General features: G+C 31.2%; 1 pseudogene; it reads left to right on the forward strand.

The window, feature by feature from the left end:
* Positions 1 to 4894: 4894 nt before the first annotated feature.
* On the forward strand, positions 4895 to 5691 carry LOC120208627 (annotated as a pseudogene).
* Positions 5692 to 6629: the final 938 nt, after the last annotated feature.

The raw sequence follows: 6629 nt of genomic DNA on the forward strand, positions 1-6629 counted from the left end.
GCTGGAATAAAATAAGACAAGTGTATGTTTAAATATAATGCAAACAACCTCACATATTCAGACGTATCACAAAGCACTTATGCTAAACTTTTGTCTTGAAAACAATTATTCTAAGTCTAGAATGAATTACTATGACTTTCTAAAGCTGCCTTATAGGATTACTAGGTATTCTTAGACAGTTGCTATGGCAATACTTCTCAGCGTTAACTACAACCCTTAGTTTGTCAAACTGTTATTGTAGCAATACATCTCAGCGTGAATTATAGGCCTTGTTTATCCTACTCTAGCGTCTACCCCTTTTAGTCATTTGAAACTCACTCCTTATCTCTAAGGAAAATAAGTTAGAACTTCACCATCCCAGATTTATTCCACTGCTCATGTGGATCTATATTAATTCTCTCAAATCTAAGAATCATTATCTAGAAAAAGGCTATCTCTCGATGCTCTTACATTGCCAAGACATGTTTTACCAAAACCCCAAGCAATCTCTCGATGCTCTTATAGCGTAAGGTAAAATATTTAAACGATGAGCAAAACATAATTCATCATTCATAAAACATAAAAATATTGTTCAGGCAAAACAAAGTTTAACACCAAGTAAGATAATCATGGTTCTATCAAAAATCATCCAAGATTCAACGTTTAATACAACCCCAAATAAATAAAGAGTTGGCAATAAAGGAAGAATAATTCCTAAAATCGGGGGCTCTATCGCAACAATTCTGATCAGCACCGCGCCTGCCTTGGTGATCAGCCTCTCTCGAGGCCTGATCACCGCTCTGCTAAAGTCTGGTTATAGAGGACACCAAGGAAGTTTGGTTGGTTGCCGGTGAGAAAGCACTGCAGTTGCTTGCTCACGCCTTGGATAAAGATATTCCCTCTTCTTCCTTGCCTCCTCTTGGCGGCTACGGCTGGTTATTTATAAGGGAAGATCTCCTAAGGCTTTACATGCTTTTGAAGTTTCCTTAAATAACCGTTATTAAACGCCCAGACTGAAAAAGGAAAGGCGACTGGTAGAATAATTAAGGCTTGCTTGTACGTGAAGTAGGTCATCCAACTGGTGTGTGACATAGGCAGTTTCGTCACACATGCTTCAGACTTCTTCAGATAAACCTTGCCTCGGCGAGATAAATCTACTCCTCACGTCCTCATTTGTTCCGTTGGCCTTTTCAAATCTACGTTTTCATAACTGAAATGTTCTTCCTCTGTAAGTTTCCTACACAAACACAATCCAAACAACCCTTTTCTCCTCAACAGCATCAATCAGACCAAATAAATCTTTCCTAAGCAAAACTTATCCACCACAAGCTAATATAACCTATATGCAACTAAATGCAAATAAAATGTTGTGCATACTTTGTTTAGACGAGCAATAACGTAAGTGAAAAGACTGAAAATTGAGTCTTTTTACGGAGTTATCACCGGCCTCTCCCCGGCGAGAGAGGGAAGAGAGAGATGAGAGAGAATTTTCTTTTCTCTTTTTAGAGAGAGATTTAAAAATAAGAGAATGAAGTTTATGGGACCATTTTTGGCCGACTTTCGGACTTATATATCCCTTTCGATGTGACGTCGTTTTGGAGGAGGGGTTTTGTGTTTTGGATGATGGGAATACCATCTCCGCGGACCTTTTACTTTGTTATTTGTTCATTTTAGTCACTATATGTAAGTTTTAATTGTTATGATACGAGTTCAAAGTTTATCCCCGTTTATATTTTGGTCCATCTATACTAGTTATGTTATTTTTTGACTATTTTAGTTTAAGTACCCTATTTTAACATTTTTTATTTTAATCCTAAAATTTGGTAGTGGTTAAATTACTTTTCCAGTACTTATTTTATGTGTTGTTCTCATTTATAACCATGACTTCCGAATGTTCTATAGTCTAATCCTTAAGTTTAATTTGTTTTATTTCTGAATAATGTTATTGGTTTATTTACGATTGAAGTGCCTAACATATGGAATATTTGCATTGGTTGCCTTGATCTCTTGTTATTTTTATAATTTAATCCCTAAAGTTGTCATATTTATTATTTCAATCCTTCACTTACATGTTTATAAATTTCTTGATAATTGACATATTTTCAAATATTATTTTATACAAGGAATTTATGGAAACACCTCTTAACTAACAAGGAGTGTGTTTCTACAAATTACTCGAACAAAATAATACATGTTATTGTTTAAAAGATTTTCTTTTATCCTTTATTTATTTATTTATTTATTTATTTTTGTCTATTTTATATATTTGTTGTATTTAAAAATTTTAGGGCAATATTATTTTGTACGAGGAATCCATAAAAAAATACCCTCTTAACTAACTATGAAGGTATTTTCAAGGATTGTTTGTACGAAATAATATCCCTTTTAATTTTTCTAAGAAAATATCATAATTTAAATGTTATTTGAATTTGCCAATTTCAATATTAGATGATGTATAATCGCTTAGGTACCGATTTCGAGCATTGTAGGGGTGCTAATCCTTCCTCATATGTAACTGACTCCAAAATTTTTTATTTATGTATTTATTTTAAAACCCAACATTTTCCCAAGATTAAGTTAGATCGATCCCTGCAATGGGCCCTATAAAAATTAAGGATTATTCCGACACATAATTTGATAGTGAAATATTTGCAGCTTGACAATTTAAAACAAACTTTTCAAGTACTTAATTATTATTAATAGCTAAAAATGGGAGAATTTATAATTTAGATTCATACCATAACATCGTTTTGAATGCAGTCAATTTAAGTTGGTATTCTCCCCTCATCATTATTATCATAATTATTGTGAAGAAACGTCCACAATAATTAGTCTTAGACAGTTTATTTTTGAAAATGTAAGTATAACCAAAAGCGGACCACACCTGAAATCGGGTTAAATTTTTATTGTTCAAGTTAATTTTATAGTAATAGGATTGGCTAAGCCTTATTTGACAACTCTAAGAGTAACTATCTATAGGTAATATGGAGATATTCTTTACCAAGGAGATACATTTGTTACATTTATATATAAAAATCAAGGTCTAGTGATATAACGCTGGATCTTCTAAAAGTGGAACAAGTGCTAGAAGTGAATTCGATTTATTATTATCAATGATCCTAGAAAAGAGAATTGAGGGTTGGAACGAATGTATAACAAGAATTCTTGAAATTGCTTGGGTAATTGTGATTGGTGCTGAGCTAACGATAGAGAAAAGTCGTCTCTCTTTGGTTAATAAGATCGAAAAGGTTTATTGATCTCAAGAGTACAGATACATAATATGCATATAAAAATCATTGTACAAAAGTATTGGTTTCATAAGGTGAAATGTCTAATGTTGTTTTTACCCGAGGAACTCATTGGATTATTGCGAGTGGAACATACGAGGCGTGTTTTGGAAGAATCGATTTGGTATCGAGTTGTCTTATTGAGAATAATGAGAGCATCTCTGAAAAATTAAAGTTTTATATCTGAAGCAAGTTTTCAAGAAACTGCTCGAGTTTTAGCAAAATCGGCTCTCTAAGGTCGTACCAATCGGTTGAAAGGCCTGAAAGAAAATGTTGTGCTAGGGCGTATGATACCCTGCTAGTACCAAATTCAAAGAATTAGTGCACCGATTACGGAAACATAACAACATTCTTTTAGAAACAAAAAATAAAAAGAATTTCTTCGGCGAAATGAGAGATATTTTTTCTACCCAAAGAATTATTTGACTCTTGTATTTTAAACAGTTTACATAATACATCAGACTTTATAGGTATAAAATTTAATGGTTCTTAAATAAAAGGAGTGAATTCCTCCTTTTAAGTATTTATTTTGTGGTGGTGAGTTGAGTTAAAATTTATTAATTTGTTAATGGTAGTAAAGAGGATAGTGAAAGAAAATAATGGATTGGCCCCTAGATAAACAATCAATCTATGGTAGAAGAGAAAGCTTCATTAGAACTATTTTTTTATTTCAGGGTGTCTATGTCTCTTTTTTTTAAGTAAAAAAAAAATAGAGAGAGGAAGTGTGAAGAGAAATGGCAAGAAGATATTGAAATATAAATTTAGAAGAGATGTTGGAAAGAGTTCATATTGATCATGGTACTACGAAATGAAATCCTATAATGGCGCCATAAATCTCTGCAAAATATAAGGGTATTCATATTACAAATTTGACTTGAATTACTCGTTTTTTTTATCAAAAGCTTGTGATTTAGTTTTTGATACATCAAATAAGGAAAACAATTCTTAATTGTTGGTACCAAAAATAAAGCAATTGATTCGGTGGCACAAGCTGTAATAAGGGCTCAATGTCATTATGTTAATAAAAATTGGCTCGGTGGTATGGTAACGAATTGGTCCACTACAAAAAAGAAGCTTCATAAGTTCAGGGACTTGAGAACAGAATAAAAGATGGGGACTCAATTGTCTTCTGAAAAGAGATGTAACTATGTTGAAGAGACAATTATCTCACTTGCAAACATATTTGGGAGGGATTAAATATATGACGAGATTGCTTGATATTGTAATCACTGTTGATCAGCAAGAAGAATACATGAATCTTCGATGATGTATCACTTTGGGAATTCCAACAATTTGTTTAATCGATACAAATTGTGATTTTGATTTCGTATATATTTTGATTCCAGCAAATAATGACACTATAACTTCAATTCGATTAATTCTGAATAAATTAGTAGTCTCAATTTGTGAGTGGCATTCTAGCTATATATATTTGAAATCTTTGATTAATAATAAATTAATAATAAGATAAATAAATTATTTTTTGAAACTACATAAATCTATGAAATTGTTACTATATTCTGAATCGCACGAAGGAGATAAAAAAACATAAGTATTATGTGATTAGTTTAGTGTATGTCAAAAATATATGAGTAGGCAAGAGAAGATTTAATCAAAATAATTTCTTGAATCAAAATAATTCTTTTTTTAACATGAAGTTCTATTTCTGTCAGAAGACAATATGAATGGTATATCATGCTCCATCAACGCACTAAACGAGTTATATGATATCTTTGATGTGGTAGTAATCCAATATTTTTATTGGCAAATATAAGGTTTCCAAGTCCATTCCAAAGTACTTATTACTTCTTGGGTTGTAATTGTTATCTTATTACGTTCCACCGTTATCGCTGTTCGGAATCCACAAACAATTTCAACAATCAGTTAAACTTTTTAATATATCCTTGAATTTATTCGGGACGATAGCAAAACTCATACTGGAGAAGAATACGACCCATGGGTTTCCTTTATTGGAGTAATGTTTCCATTTATTTTTGTTTCTAACTTGTCGGGTGCTCTTTTACCTTAGAAAATCATACAATTACCTCGTAGAGAGTTAGCCGCACCCACAAATGATATAAATACTAATATTTCTTTAGCTTTACTCACATCAGTAGCATATTTCTAAGCGGATCTTTCTAAAAAGAGCTTAGGATATTTCAATAAATATATTCAATCAACTTCAATTCTTTTACCCATTAACATTTTAGAGAATTTCATAAAACCCTAATCACTTAGTTTTCGACTTTTCGAGAATATATTAACTGATGAATTAGTAGATGTTGTTCTTATTTCTTTAGTACCTTCAGTTGGTCCTATACCTATCATGTTCATTGGATTATTTATAAGTGTGATTCAAACTCTTATTTTTATAAGTTTAGCTGTGACTTGTATAGGCGAATCTATGGAAAGTCACCATGATTAATTTTCTTTCCAGAAACAATATAGTCCTTTTTTAGCTTTGCTTAATCCAATGCAATTTATGCACAACTTAAGATAATCAACTTACTTAGAGACCATAAATATAAAAATACGACAATCTAGAGTAATAACAAAAAAGATTACGATATTATAGAATTCTAATAAAAAAGGAGATCTAATCTAAAAGATCTTTTTCCTAAGATTTTTGTTTGGTTCTTCATTTTATTCCTTGTATTTATATTCATATCATATTTACCTTCGATCAATATTATCTTTATATTGATATTGATTTTTTTTTTCAATTTCAATATTACGAGTCCTAATTAGAATAGGAATTCTTATAGTATCAATTTAGGATTTAGGATTTTAAAAATGCTATTCTTTTTACAGAATGAATCCCATTTAGAATTCAATTGTTCAAAAGAAAATTTTATTTTAATAAATAATAAAATAAATTTTATGAACTTAGTTCAATCAAATACTGATATTAATTTTTTATTTTTATGTAATGATTTGGTCTAATAAATTCATCTATTCAGATTGTATCCATGTCACGTAATGATAAATAAAAGGAAGAGGGAAATTTACAGAAAAATGATATTAAAAAGATGATTAGGAAAAAAATAAATAAAAAGGGGCAGTTTCTTCAATAACATTTCGTCGGGTGAGTTACGCAGAAGGAATTTGATAATGCAAGCGCAGATATATGGGTCCAATTTTAGTTTCATTGAGATAGAAGTTCGAAACCCTAATTTTTGATTGTGTTTTGAAGAGAAACGAGCATGACTGATGATATGATATTGAACCGAATCCACCCATAAAGTGATCCCTAGGTGTGCTTGATAAGTTGACAGCTCACGAGTTATTTAAACTCGACTAGGTTAAAATTTGATCAACGTGTAATGCCCCGGAACCTTGGTCAGTAGTTTTGGTCAACCCGAA

Source organism: Hibiscus syriacus, unplaced genomic scaffold (assembly GCF_006381635.1).
Source record: "Hibiscus syriacus cultivar Baekdansim isolate YM2019G1 unplaced genomic scaffold, ASM638163v2 tig00016725_pilon, whole genome shotgun sequence".
Classification (NCBI taxonomy): domain Eukaryota; kingdom Viridiplantae; phylum Streptophyta; class Magnoliopsida; order Malvales; family Malvaceae; genus Hibiscus; species Hibiscus syriacus.